This window comes from Grammomys surdaster, unplaced genomic scaffold (assembly GCF_004785775.1).
Source record: "Grammomys surdaster isolate TR1022 unplaced genomic scaffold, NIH_TR_1.0 126198, whole genome shotgun sequence".
Classification (NCBI taxonomy): domain Eukaryota; kingdom Metazoa; phylum Chordata; class Mammalia; order Rodentia; family Muridae; genus Grammomys; species Grammomys surdaster.
The window spans coordinates 2,775,512-2,793,160 of NW_021621003.1; positions in this window are offsets into that span (position 1 = coordinate 2,775,512).

The window sequence follows — 17,649 nt, forward strand, 5'->3', positions numbered from 1 at the left end:
CAAGTCGCGGTAGGACTAAGCACATCCTCTCCCACTGAGGCCTGACCAGTCAGTCCAGTAGGGGAAAGGATCCAATAGCAAGCAATAGAGTCAAAGACAGTCTCTGCTCCAATTGTTAGGGGTCCCACATGAAGACCAAGTTGTGCATCTGCTACAAATGTGTAGGGGAACTATGTCCAGACTCTGCATCCTCTTTGGTTGGTGGTTCAGTCTCTGTGAGTCCCCATGGGCCCAGGTTAGTTGGCTCTGTAGGTTTTTGTGGAGTCCTTGACCCCTCCAGCTCACTCAATCCTATCCCCAACTATCTACACAACCCCCTGAGCTCTGCCTGATGTTTACTTGTGAGTCTCTGCATCTTTGGAAACAGTTATGTTGGACTCCAGTCTGCAAGAGTAAGAGAGTATTATACAGCAGTAAAAGAACATAATCTGACTCCAAAAATCCAACATCCAGAGATAGTAGAGGGAACTATGAGTAGGTGTCATACTGTTAGGTAATATATTTTATGAAAAATATTGAACATAGAAATAAGAAGAGTAAGCAGGCAGTGGTGGCACATGCCCTTAATCCCAGCACTTGAGAGGCAGAGGCAGGTGGACTTCTGAGTTCGAGGCCAGCCTGGTCTTCAGAGTGAGTTCCAGGACAGCCAGGACTACACAGAGAAACCCTGACTCAAAAAACTACAAAAAAAAAGGAAAAAAAGGAAAAGAAGGAAAAGAAAGAAAGAAAGAAAGAAAGAAAGAAAGAAAGAAAGAAAGGGAGAAAGAAAGAAAGGAAGAAGACATCCCTGGTTTCTGAAGAAGCAAACACATTTTCAATCCATGTCAAGAAGCCATTTTTGACTCAGCTACGTTCCTTTCTCACTTCACAGTTTACTGCCTGTTTATACAGGACCACTCGGCAGATGTCATGGCTGGTTATCCTCCAGGTTTGGAGTTTTAATTGACTTGTACTAGGGATACCATGGCTCCGTGTAATGTCATGAATAAGCTTACAGTGCAAAACATTTAGACTGAACTATGGCCCAGGTAGAAGTTTCCTTCTGAGGGTTGGCTTGATAAGGAAGGGAAAGGAGGAGAGAAGGAAAGAAACATCAGCCCTGGGACCCAGCGATGGGCACTAGCCTTACAGTTAGGAAGCCTGCATTAGATAATTCAGCACTGGGCAATGAGCAAAAGCTTCCAGTGAGAAGCAGCTGGTGATAGTATCCCACGCTTAGAGGCTTCCTAAACGTGTCTTCTGAATTTAATTTGACTTTTTCTTTTGGCATCTATTAATAATTCTCAGATATAGTACTGTATAGTGAAATCAAATCCTGCTTCAGAATCAACAAGATTTCTGGGTTGGCTAGCACCATTTCTCCACTGTGGCATAAAAGGAACAATAATAAAACTAGCTACATTTGTAAGAAACAATCTCTTATTACTAAAACTGACAGAGACAAGAAAAAAAAACAAAAATATAAGCCAATGTCTTGTGAGCATCACGAGTAGAGTTTTTGCCCAGTAGTCACAAGCTCTGGGTTTGAGCTTCAATGAGACATAAACGGGGTGTGGAGGTGCACATCTATAATCCCAGCATTAGAGAGGAGAGTGCAGAAGAATGAGACACTTAAGGTCATTCTCTGCTACGTGGTGAATTTGAGACCAGCCCAGGTTCCTTGACATCTTGTCTCAAAAAATAAAGAAAACAAAATTCCAGGCTAAGGCTGTAGTTCCGTGAGAGGATGAATTTCCTGGCTTCTGTAAGGCTCTGAGTTCAATTCCTAATAATGTCAGAGGGAAAAAAGAAACCACTGGCTCACTTGATAATATTTCATGGGCTTAGGACTGCGGTGCTGTGGAAGTGAACTTGCCTGACATATGTGAAGCCCTGTGTTCATCCATGTTCAGTCTCCAGTACTCGCTGAAACAAAAAAAAAGACAAACAAAACAACACAACAAAAACCTTCTGAGCATGACCACACATGTACAAAGTGCACAGACCAGGTACCATTGATGATAAATTACACTCCTACCAAAATCACAGACCCTCAGATGTGGGCCAGCAACAGGGTTAACTTGCCGCTGCTTGAGGAAAAAGTAAACGTGGGAACCATTTTGAAGAGCAGTTTGGCACTTCCAGCAAGTAGGCATGAATGGCCTAAAGCCAAGTAGTTTCCTTTTAATAGATGACAACCTAGGGGAACTCTCAAATGTGCGCTTAACACAGGATTTGTTGTAGAGAAAAGAGTGGGGAGTATAAATAACCTTATTAATTTTAGAATACAAAAATCAGTTCATAGGGCTGGAGAGATGGGTCAGTGGTTAAGAGCACTGACTGCTCTTCCAAAGGTCCTGAGTTCAATTCCCAGCAACCACATGGTAGTTCACAACCATCTCTAATGGGATCTGGTGCCCTCTTCTGGTGTGTCTGAAGACAACTACAGTGTACTCATATAAATAAAATAAACAAATAAAATCTTTTTTAAAAAATCAGTTCATAAAGATGAATAAATACTACCTGGTCTTGATGATGTACACCTTTAATGCCAGAACCCTGGAGGCAGAGGATGTCTGATGCAAGGCAGCCTGGTGTGGATAGCAAGTATCAGGCCAGCTAAGGCTAGGAGGTGAGATCTTGTCTCAAAACCAAAAACAGACGAAAAAAAATGAGTGAGTCTTCTTCAGTGGTTAAATTGTAAGGTCCTGTTGAACAACAGTGGTGAACTGCAAAATGAAAAGCACTCTGTGATACAATTTACATAAATTCTTAAGATGCATCTTAAACATTTTTAAATGGTAAGACCATAGAACTATACTGATTAAAGCTTTTCAAAATCATCAGTGATTTGCTTGCAAAGGCCAGGTCTAATTTTAAAGTAAAGAATTAAGTCAGATAAGGTGGGATGCAGCCATAATCCTTGCACGTGAGGTGACAGAAAGAAGCAAGAGAATCAGTAAGTAGTTCAAGGTCATCCTTGGCTATATGGAGTCCGATTTAGGATATGAAAGATTCTGTGTAAAAAAGAAAAAAAAGATAATTAAAAGAAACCCTAGAGATAATTAATAAGATTGTTTTAAAAACTGTTTTTTGGATGATCTTCATATATATCATTCATATATATATATATATATATATATATATATATATATATATATATATTACTTAATTTGTGTGTGTGTGCGTGTGTATGTGAGAGAGAGGGGTGGGGGGAGAGAGAGAGAACATGTCTGGACATCACAGTAGGTATGGAGATCAGAGGACAACTTCAGGAGCGGGTTTTCCTTTTTTTCCGGGATTAAACAGACATGCCATGCTGGGTTTAGTACCATCACCTTTAAGTACTCAGCCATCTCTCCAGCCCCACTGACTCGTTAAAAAAAAAAAAAAGCAAAACTGAGCAGGTCAGTGGTATCATGTGACTATAATCCCAGCACTTGGGAGGCAGAGGGATGGGAATCTGAGTTCAAGGTCAGCCGAGTCTAGAAAGCCAGTTCAGGACAGCCAGAGCCACACAGAGAAATCCTGTCTCAAAAAAACCCCAAAAAACAAAAAAACAAAAAAAAACAATGAAACAAACAAACAAAAAAAGCAAAACTGTTATTTAATTCTTTCTGCAAAGCTGTTCGACTCTGGTGTGGTGGCTTATGCCTGAATTTCAGTCCTTGGAAAGCAGAGACAGGAGGACTTGGGAGAATTCATCGCCACTGTGGGCAATGCAGTGAGTCCAAGGATGGCTTCGGGTGCAGAGTAAAACCTTGTTGAAAAGAACAAATTAAAACAAACTAAAAAGTGTCAGCTGTGCTCTCACTGGTTCTGTTGCTTTGTTTGTCTGTATGCTTCACCCTCAAGTCCAGGCAGACCAGAATCTCCTCTCCAGTACCCACATCTTTCACACAAGCAGAATTCTTGTCTGCTTCCAAGCCAACAGACAGATATTATAGCCTAAAAATAATCTCTTCTTCTGGAGTTGAAATAAGTTATAACAACGGCATCTAATCGTACATTGCTGGCTGTGCTAGAACAAGTTTGATGGACAGGCCCTTTGTCCTTTGTTAGCAACATTAATCAGGAAGCTGCCACAATATGTGGACAGCTTCTCACAGGAACCTTCGTGAAAGCTTACAAAATCCTTGCAGACCCTGATGTGATTTGTTCAAGGACAACTCTTAACAGTTTGTTTATTCAGTCTTTTGTTATTTCCTGTCTCGTTTTACCTTGAAGAATAAAGGAAAACATTTAAGCCTTCGGTGCATATGAGGAAAGTTTCGGGTAGATACATGATCTCCAACAACTCACACAGAAGGGTGGTTTCCTCTAGGTAGTAGGTCTCAACCTGTGAGTCTCAATCCTTTGAGGTCGAACAACTCTTTCACAGGGGATGCTTAAGACCATCAGAAATAACAGATATTTACATTATAATTCATAATAGTAGCAAAATTACAGTTATGAAGTAGCAGTGAAAATTATTTTGTGGTTGGGGTTCACACCATTAGGAAGGTTGAGAATCACCGCTCTGGGGAGTCAAGGGTAGAGAAGCATAAAATCAGAAAAGTTTATATGAAGGTTATATTGAGTTTGTAAACCTCTTTTCACTCTAAAAAGAAAAATAGCTGGACTACAAAGATGACGCAGATGGTAAAGATGCTTGCCACCAAGCCTGACAAACAACCTGAGTTTGATATTCAGGAGGCACTTGGTGGAAGGAGAGAGCCATCTCACAAATGCTGTGCCCTGGCCTCCATGCTGTGGCTTAAAACATGTTTTCTATTGTCGTTAGAATGGGGTCTGCTCCCCATAGGGTCATGTCTGAACACTTGCACCCAGTTAGTGACTTTTTTTGATCCTTTTGAGTTTCACATCCTCCACCCCACTCCCACTCATCTCCCTGTTTCTCCATATCTGCCCTCTGCCCTAGTAACCTCTGCCCTAGTAACCTCCTCCCCTAAAAGAAAAATAGTAATAATTACTGCTGATCATCATAATAATAACTTCCCACAGTGGAAGCTATAGTGTGTCACAGTGTGTCACATAGTACACCCTTTTGGTCTACACATCTTTACTTTCAGATGTTCATGGCAATGAGTCATTGGTCTGGTTCCAGGCCTCTAGCTTCTGCTACACTATCAGTACTGGTCCTAACCGGGACTCCTCTCAGACGTCCTGTTGCTGCTCTGTGGGTGAGTTTTGTTTTTTAATCTAGCCATCTTTCTGGTTTTATATAAATATTCTTATAAAGATTTTTACATAATGTATTTTACCATGTTTTTCCTCCCCAATTCTTCCCAGACCCCCACCTCTGTATCCACCCAATTCTGTTTCTTTTCTTTTTCTTCAAAAAAAAAAAAAACCCAAAACAAAAGTGAAAGGAAGAAACAAAAATACCCCCCAAAAACCCACAAAAAACGAAAAACCAAAATAAAAAAGCAAAAGACAAAAAGGCAAAAAATAACAACAACAAAATCACCAGAACAAAGTAAAAATATAATCAGCAGAGACATAAGTGAGTTTGTTTTGTGCTCTATTTTTGAAGACCGTGGAACTTTTAGGAGGCAGAGCCTAGCTGTAGAGAGTGGGTCACTGTGTGCTCACTTTCCTGCAGCCAAGCCTTCTCCACAATGATGGATCGGACCCCTTCTTAAATTATGAGCCCTAATCAACCCTTCCTTCCTCCCTTAAGATACTTTTGACATGAATTTGTCAGTAATAAGAGTAATGGACCCACACATACCTCTGTAAAAGTTTAAAGTGGTGTCCTGTATACATAGGTTTTATACACCAGCACCTATAGCTGATGATGGTCAGCAATATCTGCAATGGGTACCGCTGATAATCTCTAGAGCCAGGAACTGAAAGGAGACATCTTCCTGGTCTTTGATCGCACCAGGTCAGACTGATGCACCAGTGACAAGCTGGCACCTGCTCTAACAGCAGGTACATCCACTGGCTCAATTTAGCTGAAACATCTGAGGGTAGTTTCCAGTCCATCCTGGGGCTCCTCTGTGCAACCAGGATGCCTTCTCTAATTGCTCACTTCATGCTTTGCACGGATGAGTGTGGGGTGCTGGGCTGGGGGAAGCAGCTGGGTGCCTGGTTGAGCAAGTCTTGAACTCCGGACCTTTATTAGGACTGCAGGTGTTCGGCTCTGCCCCCAGGCCCTGGTTCTTTTCATTCAGTTTCGGCCCTCCACAGCCCCTCCCAAAGAGAGGCCTATGACCATCAGTCACGAGGTACAGTGCCTCAGGCTCTCCCACACGTAGACACAAGCTCTCAGACCAAGCCAATAGGTGTTATCTGCTGCCAGACCCTAACCCACACTGAAACTGTATATAAGGGCTCTATTCAGGAGAAGTAAAGGTGTGTTCAAGAATCATCCTGATGTCCGAGAGTTTCTGTCTCAAGAACTGTAACACTTGGGGAGAGATCTGCTCTCCCGGAACCTTCCTGGGGCACCAAGCTGCTTCCTTGCCAACTAGTGGGCTTCCTATTGGCCCAGCCGGGGCTGACTCAGTGCGGAGAGACAGACCTCTCACACCAGGCTGGGCTGGAGACCAACGGACAGTGGAGACGCCAGAGGAGGCAGCGGCAGAGACAGTAGCAGACCCTCCCTTCTCTCACTCTGTCCTCAGCTGGGAAATCATCATGGGACAAAATCCAGAACTGGGGACCCACAGATGAGTGGTGTCTTCTGGTGGCGTGTACTCACTGGTCCACCCATGCTATCCGAAGGGCTTACTGTGAGTTAGCAATATGGTGATTCCTTACCAAGCTTTTACATACTTGTCCATAGCAAGATCAACAGAAGAGGGGATGCTTATTTTTTTCCCCTGAAATATCTTGACTTGTCACTTCTAACTGTATTATGTGCTCATTCTTGAATCATTGTCTTGAGGCCAATAAGCTTGAGGCCAACGCCTACCAAACCAAATAGCAAAGAAGGCATTTTGGCTTGTTTCCCAGAAGAAGGGAGACTGTGCAACAAAGTACAGACAGCCACTGGAGCTGACTACGCTTTACCAAGGCTGTCATCCAATCTGTGCCTATATCACCAATATTATAATTTACAGTTCCCTAGGGCGTAGTCTCTGAGACCCTGAGAGAGGCCTATGCCTGTGTCCTTAATGTCACCCTGTCTTTTGAGCTCTCTTCAGTTTCTGACACATGGCAAGCCATCAGAAAGAAAAAGTTGCAGACACAACGAAACAGTGTAGCTTACAACTTCACTGCTATAGATCTGCTCCAAATCAGAAAACAAACAAACACTATCAGGTCTAAATGAGCATAACCAGGACTATCTTGCCTAATATATTCATCCAAAACTAAAGGAAGGACTTTTGATGCATTAGGAGACAGGTCATTTTTAGGAAAAACTGATGGCTCTTTGAAACATTTACCGACATTGCTTTCGGCTGATAGAAATTATTTGAAGGGCTGGAGAGATGGCTGGCTCAGCAGTTACGAGCACTGACTGCTCTTCCAGAGGTCCTGAGTTCAATTCCCAGCAACCACATGGTGGCTCACAACCATCTGTAACGGGATCCGATGTCCTCAGAACAACAGTGTATTCATATATATATAACATAAATAAATAAATCTTTTTAAAAAAAGAAATTATTTGATACAGCTTGTAAGTTCACTTAGAGTGGTTGCAATAAAGATTGAACTTAGAGAATTCATTTACACCGTTATTCAAAAGGAACTTAGGGTCAGACTAATTTATTTATTTTTCTTCTTCTTCTTAAGGCTTATCTGGTCATCACTCTGCTTCTTCTTGTATAACTTACACAGTGAAGGTTGCCAGGTGTTAGGGTTCTGTTGCTGTAAAGAGGCACCATGACCATGGTAACTCTTATAAAGGAAAACATTTAGTTTGGGGCTGGCTTAGAGTTTCAGAGGTTTAGTCCTTCATTTTTATGGTGGGAAACATGGCAGCATACAGGTAGACATGGTGCTGGAGAAGGAGCTGGGAGTTCTACATCTTGATCAGCAAACCGCAGGAGGCTGTGTATTACACTGGGCGTAGCCTAAGCATAACAGACCTCAAAGCCTGCTCACACAGTAATGCACACTTCCTGAAACAAAGCCAGACCTACTCCAACAAAGCCACACCCCCTAATAGTGCCTCTCCCTATAGGCCAAGCTTTCACACACATGAGTCTATGGGCTGTGGAGGTGGGGGTGGGGGTGGGGGATTTCCTATTCAAATAACCATACCAGGTAAAATCTTTGATGTTTCATTTCATGTAACTTCCAGATATAATCATCTAGATTATTTCAAGTATATCCTAGATGTTATACAACACCAGCTATTGATTACATGGCAATACATTAATTATTGTTAGTGATCAGCTGTAGCTCAGAGGTAGAGTTCTTGTCTATCTGGATCTGACCCTCAACCCTGCAGAACAAACCACAACAAATATTTGTCGTGCATGTGAAGTTTACATTTAACTGGACATCCTGTATTTTCATTTCCTGGAGTTCTGTATTTATATGTCTTAAACTTTGGCCACCCAACAGGTAATTCCAGGTACTTACGACTGTTTTTAGTTTGCTACTGGGTTCTTGGAGTATAAAATACTTAACTACTGTATTATGTGGTTTTGATCTTCTCTTTGTTCTAAGAGTAAGTCTTAGTAGTTATGAATAAAGCCCCACAGGACTACCACAGGGGCTATGTGGGATGCTGTTAGACCTTAGGAATATCTCTGTTCCTATCCTCGGGCACTGTCTTTGTCTTAGTTTGGGTTTCATTGCTGTGAAGAGACACCTGACACAGCAACTACACAAAGGAAAGCATTTAGCTGGAACTGGCTTACAGTTCAGAGGTTTAGTCCACTGTCATCATGGTGGGTTGTACAGTAGTACACAGGCAGACATGGAGCTGAGGGTTCTACATCGGGGTCTGCAGACAGCAGGAAGAGGGTGAAACACAGGGCCTACTTTAAGTGACCTCAAAGTCCACACTACTCCAACAGGACCACGCCTCCTAATAGTGCCACTCCCTGTAGGCCTACGGAGGCCACTCCCTTTTAAACCAACACAACCCTCCTCCCTCACCACTATCCTGATTTCACAGGACAGTGATAACTGTTCTCTGATTTCTTTCTTTTTTTTTCTTTTCAGTTTTTCAAGACAAGTTTTCACTATATAATAGCCCTGGCTGTCCTGGACTCACTTATGTAGACCAGGCTGGCCTCAAACTCACGCCTGCCTCTGTTTCCAGAGTGCTGGAATTAAAAGCATATACCACCATGCTTGGTGTTCTCTGGCATTTTTTTTTTAACCATTGGCTATTCTTAAGGACATCCCTAAATACATTTTATTTTGAATATTTTTGAACTTGATAGGAAAGTTTCCATGTGAGTGATCTTTGAGAATTTTTACTCAGTGTTGGTTTGTAAAGTTGGCGCATATTAATAATGAATGCAGATATGGTCTCATAGCCTTTGTTTATCCAGTATTGTCTTCTGTCATCATAGTGTTCATGGTTTAGCCACCTGTCTGTATTAAATGTACTACAATAAGGTAAAGCAAATATTCTGAAAAGGCTCCAGCTACTCAGGCTCACACTTAGCACTCCTCATGAAATTCCGTCAATGTGTTCAACAGTGGGAGAGGGGGTTCTGATTCCTTATGTAAAATGCTTCTGGTTGCTAGTCATCTGTCTTAGGGTTTCATTGCTGTGAATAGACACCATGACCAAGACAACTTTTATAAGGACAACACTTAATTGGGGCTGGCTTACAGGTTCAGAGGTTCAGTCCATTATCATCAAGGCAGGAGCATGGCAATATCCAGGAAGGCATGGTGCAGGAGGAGCTGAGAGTTCTACATCTTCATCTGAAGGCAGCTAGGAGAAGATTGACTTCTAGGCAGCTAGGATTAGGATATTAAAGCCCACGCCCACAGTGACACACCCACTCCAACAGGGCCACACCTCCTAATCGTGCCACTCCCTGGGCCGAGCATGTACAAACCACATCACCTAATTTTTAGTTATTTAGTTATTTTTCCAGTACTGTAGATCAGAACACTTCATTTGGAAGGGAGAGGTTTTGTCAGTCTTAGCTACTTCACAAATTTGATCCATCCTGGGCTACATGAAACCCTGTATCAGGAAGAATTTAAACTTTTTACTGATGTATAAGATGTGTGTAGTAAAATGTACACGTCTTAAACACACAGTTTAATGGGTTTTCATATATATATTATATTTTAATAGAATATCTTACAACTGTATATTTCCTGCTGCAGCCTACACACACTGTCAAATGTTTTGAACAAATAAGATCAGGGCTATGTGCATGGTTTCCTAGGCCTCCAGGCGCCCCCACTTGGCGTGTCTTCTGTACTGCAAATTGGTTTCTTTAAAGAAGGGATCTAGAATTCCAAAATGAACTGAGACTATATAGATTCTCATGCAGGCGATGATAAAGCAGGTAAACCAATCTACCTACTAAAATAAATAAGATTTCCTTCAAAACACTGGATTTAAAGCAGATCATGATAACTTGTATCTGAAATCCTAGCATTTGGGAGTCTGAGTCAGGAGGATTGCTATAAGTTGGAGGCCAACCTGGGCTAATTTAAAGCCAGTCTGCACAACAAAGTGAGAGACTGTCTCAAAACCAAAACAAGTTGAAAAGAAAGAGAGATGATTTCAGATCAGTTATATAATGACAACACATATTGTAAGTATCATAAAATTGAATTATTAGACTAATTAGCACACAAAGCAAAACTGGGGTATGGCAGCACACACCTGTAATCCCAGGGGTACCCCATTTTCTGTCTTAAACACATTTTTGGTGGTGGGTTTTGCCTGTGCACTGAGGTGCTAAGGCCTACTTTAAGATGACCTACGTTCATCTTCCTCACACTTAGGGTAGGTAGGCACTGCAAATACTACCACGTGGTCGCTGTAAAACGCCTTGAGTCTGACAATACACGGAAATGATGGGGTTAAAGCCAAGCCATTTGCCCCGACCTTTGGACTTGCTGTTGTATTGTCATCATCCTCTACTCTGATGACAGATTCCTGTCATCCCTGTTGATCTGTAAGTATCAAGTAAAATCTCTCCAACTGTGCACCAAGTTTTTAAAATTATTCACTATTATGGTGTTTCTCTCAAATGCCTCCCACTGGCTCATACTTCAGACACTTGCTCCCCAGCTGCTTACTAGTTTGGGAGGCTGTGGAACTCTGGAATTTTGAATTGTTTCCCAAAAGAAGGGATGCCGGACAGCAAAGAGAATGGGGGGACATAGCTAGCATAAGTAGATCACTGGGGTTAAGCCTTTAAATGCTATCCCCGATCCCTGGTTCCTTCCTTAACCTCTGCTTCCAGGTCTGCTGTGATGTCAATGGCTTTCACTGCCATGAGGGCATGCCATGATCGCCCCCACCCCCATCCGCTGAAACCCTAAACTCAAGTAATATTTCCTATGTCATTTCTGTTCAGCAATTTGTTTGCAGCAATGCAGATGTAATTAATATGCTCACTAAAACACACAATTCTAATAGGCTTTTCTAGTGCTGCTCAGGAAAGGAAGGGAATCCAAGCCCCGAGAGCTTGATAAACACTAAGCAGATGTGTACTAAGACGTGTCTTGGTTTGGGTTTCATTGCTGAAGAGATCCCATAACCAAGGCAATTTGTTTGTTTTTTTTTCTTTTTCAGATTTATTTATTTTATGTATATGAGTGTTCTCTCTGCATGTACACCTGCATGCCAGAAGAGGGCATCAGGTCCCTTTATAGATGGTAGTGAGCCACCATGTCATTGCTGGGATTGAACTCAGGACCTCTGGAAGAGCAGCCAGTGCTCTTAACCACTGAGCCATCTCTCTGGACCCCCAAGGCAACTTCTATAAAGGAAAATATTTAATTGGGACTGGCTTATAGTTTCAGGAAATGAGTCCATTATCAATAGCAGATAAGACATGGTACTGGGGGAGCCAAGAGTTCTACATATTGATCCTCAGGCAGAAGAAGGGGAGTGTCTTCTCAGGTAGCCAGGAGGAGGTTCTCTTTCCATACTGAGCAGAGCTTGAGCATAGGAGACTTCAAAACTTGTCTACATAGTGATACATTTCCTCCAACAAAGCCACCCCTTCTAATAGTGCTATTCCCTATGGCCAAGCATTGAAACACATGAATCTGTGGGAACAAACCTATTTAAACCACCACAACAGATGATGGGTTCAATGATTAAACAATTGCCATGGCCTGTTAGGCTTTGGGATGGACCCTACTGAGACAATGGGGAACCAAGAAAGGACAGACATATGTAAAGAAAAACTGGTATCAAGAAGGCTGTGTGCGAGAATGGATCCTCACTAGCAGTCTAGGAAACTCCTCAAGTTTATTCATTTTAGCTTAATGAAGAAGTGGGTTAGCTAATCTTGGTAGTGGATTTTTATAAGGGAACACTGGAAGCCTGGAAAGGCTGCAGTCATCCTGGTGGAGGAAGGTAGTGGAGGAGGCATGACAAAGCCATGCTCATGACATGAATGGTCATTCACATAGGGGTACCCTTGCTCCCCGTTACTAACAACTCTCAAAGATTTATTTTACATTTAATTGTGTGCTTTGATTGTGTATCTTCTATGGGTATGTACATATAAATGCCAGTGTCTGTGGAGGCCAGAGGTATCGAATTCCCTGAAGCTGGAGTTACAGGCGACCATGAGAGTTGAACCTATGTCCTCTACAAGAGTGGTACACTACTCTTAACCACTGAGCCACCCCCCAGCCCCACTGCAAATGATGCTGTGAGGCACAGAGCTCTAGATAAATTTTCAGACTTTTCAACATGGCTAATTCCTCTGAAACACCAACAAAATTAGTCTTTAAGAATACAGCAATCAGCCGGGCGGTGGTGGCGCACGCCTTTAATCCCAGCCCTTGGGAGGCAGAGGCAGGCGGATTTCTGAGTTCAAAGCCAGCCTGGTCTACAGGGTGAGTTCCAGGACAGCCCGGGCTATAAAGAAAAACCCTGTCTCGAAAAACCAAAAACAAACAAACAAAAAACAGTAGCATTTTGGCCGGGTGGTGGTGGCTCACGCCTTTAATCCCAGCACTTGGAAGGCAGAGGCAGGCAGATTTCTGAGTTCGAGGCCAGCCTGGTCTCCAGAGTGAGTTCCAGGACAGCCAGGGCTACACAGAGAAACCCTGTCTTGAAAAACCAAAACCAAACCAAACCAAAACAAAACAAAACAAAAAAGAATACAGCAATGGTGGTTGAAAGGTGGCCCAGTGGTTAAGAGCACTGGCTGCTCTTCCAAAAGATCTGGGTTCAATTCCCAACATCCACATAGTAGCTAACAACTGTCTGTAATTCTAGTTCCAGGGAATCTTACAACTGTTTTCTTCCTCCATGGGCAAAACTTGCATATACTGTACAGACATACATGTAGGCAGATATACATAAAGCAAAAACAGATAAATCTTTAAAAACCGTAACAGTGACAAGTCAAGTATTGCTGATGCATCCCAAATTTTGAACTACATGAACTTGAATTTTTGTATCTCAAAACTTGGAAAACAAGCTAGGTTCTTTCCAAGAAAGCTTCAGAGATGTTCCAGACTCACCATCAAAAACAGAGCAGGAGGATGCAGAGCAGTGAGAGTGTTCACTAAAGATGCTTCTATTGAGACAACCAGGGCCAGAGGAGAAAAGTAAAGCCTGACTGGCAGCAATGTCAAGGTTTGGAAGAAAAAAAAAGGAAAGAAAGAAAGAGAGAAAGAAAGAGAGAGAGAGAGAGAGAGAGAGAGAGAGAGAGCCGGGTGGTGGTGGCACACGCCTTTAATCCCAGCACTTGGGAGGCAGAGGCAGGGGATTTCTGAGTTCAAGAGTTTGAGGCTAGCCTAGTCTACAGAGTGAGTTCCAGGACAGCCAGGGCTACACAGAGAAACCCTGTCTTGAAAAACCAAACCAAAAAAAAAAATAAAGAAAGGAAGGAAGGAAGAAAGGAAGGAAGGAAGAAGAAAGAGAAAAGAAGAAGAAAAAAATCACTAAACAGGGACAGTAAGATGGCACTGTGGGTAAATGTCACCAAGCCTGTTGGCCTGAGTTCAGAACTCCAAATCCACAAGTTAAGGACAGAACTGAGTCCCACAAGTTGTCCTCTGACCTCCACACATAAGCCATGGTATGTGGACACACAATAGATAGATAAATGTTTAAAAAACACTAAACAAAGCATCTTGTAACAGCAAAGGGAGAACTCACAATGGAGCTGTGACACCGGGTACCAAATCATATAGCAGTACTATTCATGAAGCAGAAGTTGTAAGAGATACTGAGACTTGTAACAAAAGAGGGACAGAGGCATCAGTTCAACACTCTTAACCTGTGTTAGTGCAAACAGATGAGAAATAGGAGACACGAAAGAATAACACGGAAGATATCTGAGGAAAATGCTTTTTAACTCAGCATTATCATTAATTAAGCATGAGGCCAGAATAAAATAATTTGGGAAGTAAAAAAGCAGTGTCCATGGAGGAAGAAGACAGTGTCAGATCTCCTGGTAATAGAGTTACAGACAGTTGTTAGCTACTATGTGGATGTTGGGAATTGAACCCAGATCTTTTAGAAGAGCAGTCAGTGCCCTTAATCACTGGGTCACCTTTCAACCATCATTGTTATATTTTTATATTTTTTATTAGATATTTTATTTACATTTCAGATGTTATCCCCTTACCCCATTTCTCTACCCTCACCCCCACCAAGGAACCCCCTATCCCATCCCCCCTCCTCCTGCTTCTATGAGGATGTTCCCCTACCTACCCCCCCACTCCCACCTCCCCACCCTCGAATTCCCCCACACTTGGCATCCAGCCTTCATGGGACCAAGGATCTCCTCTCCCACCTATGCCTGTTAGGGCCCTTCCTCCCTTACATATACAGCTGGAGCCATGGGTCCCTCCCTAAGTGCTCCCAGGCTGGTGGTTTAGACTCTGGGAGCTCTGGTTGGTTGGTATTGTTGATCTCCTCATGGGGCCACAAACCCTTTCAGCTCCAAAAGTCTTCACTCTAACTCCTCCATTGGTAACCCCTTGATCAGTTCAATGGTTAGCTGTGAGCATCTGCCTCTGAATATGTCAGACTCTGGCAGACCTCTAAGGACACAGCTATATCAGGCTCCTGTCAGCATGCATTTCCTGACATCCACATCAGTGTCTACCTTTGATGACTGCACATGGGATGGATACCCAGGTGGAACGGTCTCCAGACAGCCCCTCCTTCAGTTTCTGTCTCACACTTTGTCTCCATATTTGCTCCCTTGAGTATTTTGTTACTCCTTCTAAGAAGGATCAAGTCACCCCCACTTGGCCTTCCTTCTTCATGAGCTTCATGTGGTCTGTGAGTTGAATCTTGGGTATTGGGAGCTTCCGGGCTAATATCCAATTATCAATGAGTGAATACCATGTGTGTTCTTTTGTGATTGGGTTACCTCACTCAGGATGCTATTTTCTAGTTCCATCCATTTACCTAAGAATTTCTCAAATTCATTATTTTTAATAGCTGAGTAATACTCCATTGTGTAAATGTACCACATTTTTGAAGATCTCAGAAGATGGAAAGATCTCTCATGCTCATAGATTGGCAGGATTAATATAGCAAAAATGGCCATTTTGCCAAAAGCAATCTACAGATTTAATGCAATCCCTATTAAAATCCCAATTCAATTCTTCACAGAGTTAGAAAGAGAAATTCTCAAATTCATTTGGAATAACAAAAAACCCAGGATAGCAAAAACTATTCTCAACAATAAAAGAACTTCTGGGGGAATCACCATCCCTGACCTCAAGCAGAGCAATAGTGATAAAAACGGTATGGTATTGGAACAGAGACAGACAAGAAGATCAATGGAATAGAATGGAAGATCCAGAAATGAACCCACACACCTATGGTCATTTGATCTTTGACAAAGGAGCTAAAACTGTCCAGTGGAAAAAGGACGGCATTTTTAACAAATGGTGCTGGTTCAACTGAATGGACAAATCGATCCATTCTTATCTCCTTGTACAAAGCTCAAGTCCAAGTGGGTAAAGGACCTTCACATAAAACCAGATACACTGAAACTAATAGAAGAGAAGGTGGGGAAGAACCTTGAATACTTAGGCACGGGGAAAAGTTCCTGAAAAGAACACCAATGGCTTATGCTCTAAGATCAAGAATTGACAAATGGGACTTCATAAAATTGCAGAGTTTCTGTAAGGCGAAGGACACTGTCAATGGGACAAAATGGCAACTAACAGATTGGGAAAAGATCTTTACGAATCCCACATCCTATAGAGGACTAATATCCAATATATACAAAGAACTCAAGAAATTAGACTCCAGACAACTAATTAACCCTATTAAAAATGGGGTACAGAGCTAAACAAAGAATTCTCAACTGAGGAAACTCGAATGGTCGAGAAGCACCTAAAGAAATGTTCAGCATCCTTAGTCATCAGGGAAATGCAAATCAAAACAACCCTGAGATTCCACCTCACACCAGTCAGAACAGCTAAGTTCAAAACCTCAGGTGATAGTAGATGCTGGAAAGGATGTGGAGAAAAAGGAACACTCCTCCATTGTTGGTGGGATTGCAAGATGGTGCAACCACTTTGGAAATCAGTCTGGCGGTTCCTCAGAAAATTGGACATAGCATTACCTGAGGATCCAGCTATACCACTCCTGGGCATACCCAGGAGATGCTCCAACATATAACAAGGACATATGTTCCACTATGTTCATAGCAGCCTTATTTATAATAGCCAGAAGCTGGAAAGAACCCAGATGTCCTTCAACAGAGGCATGGCTATTTTTATATTTTTAACATTCATTCCTTACATGAAAGGATTACTTGAGGAAGTTGGCCAGCACAAGAGTCTAAGCTACGAGGCTACACAATGATAATGGCAATTACGTAAAACCAGAAACAAGAAGAAACAAAATGACAAACTCTTAGAATCTTTTCTTTCTAAATTAGTTCAAATCATACTATTTGACTTACCGAGAATTATATTTACATATTAAAATATTATATACACATCCTGTAGTCTAGTTTGTTTAGACTTTTAAAATGTACATAAGTATAAGTGTTTTGCTTGCATGTATGTAGATATACACACACCATGCATGACTGACACTCTCAAAGGTCTATTTGGACTGGAGTTATGGGTAGTTGTGAACTAACATATGGGTGCTGAGAACTGAACATGTGTCTTCTGGAAGAGCAACGAGTGCCATTAACAGTTGATTCATCTCTCCAGCCGGTTTTAATTTTTTTTTTTTCGAGACAGGGTTTCTCTGTGTAGTCCTGGCTGTCCTGGAGTTCACTCTGTAGACCAGGCTGGCCTCGAACTCAGAAATCCACCTGCCTCTGCCTCCCAAGTGCTGGGATTAAAGGCGTGCGCCACCACTGCCCAGCCTGTTTTAATTTTTTATACATAAATAATCTTAGCGGGGCTGGAGAGATGGCTCATCGGTTAAGAGCACTGACTGCTCTTCCAGAGGCCCTGAGTTCAAATCCCAGCAACCACATGGTGGCTCACAACCATCCGCAATGAGATTCGATGCCCTCTTCTGGTGTGTCTGAAGACAGCTACAGTGTACTCATAAATAAAATAAACAAATCTTAAAAAAAAATAATCTTAGCATAATTCACA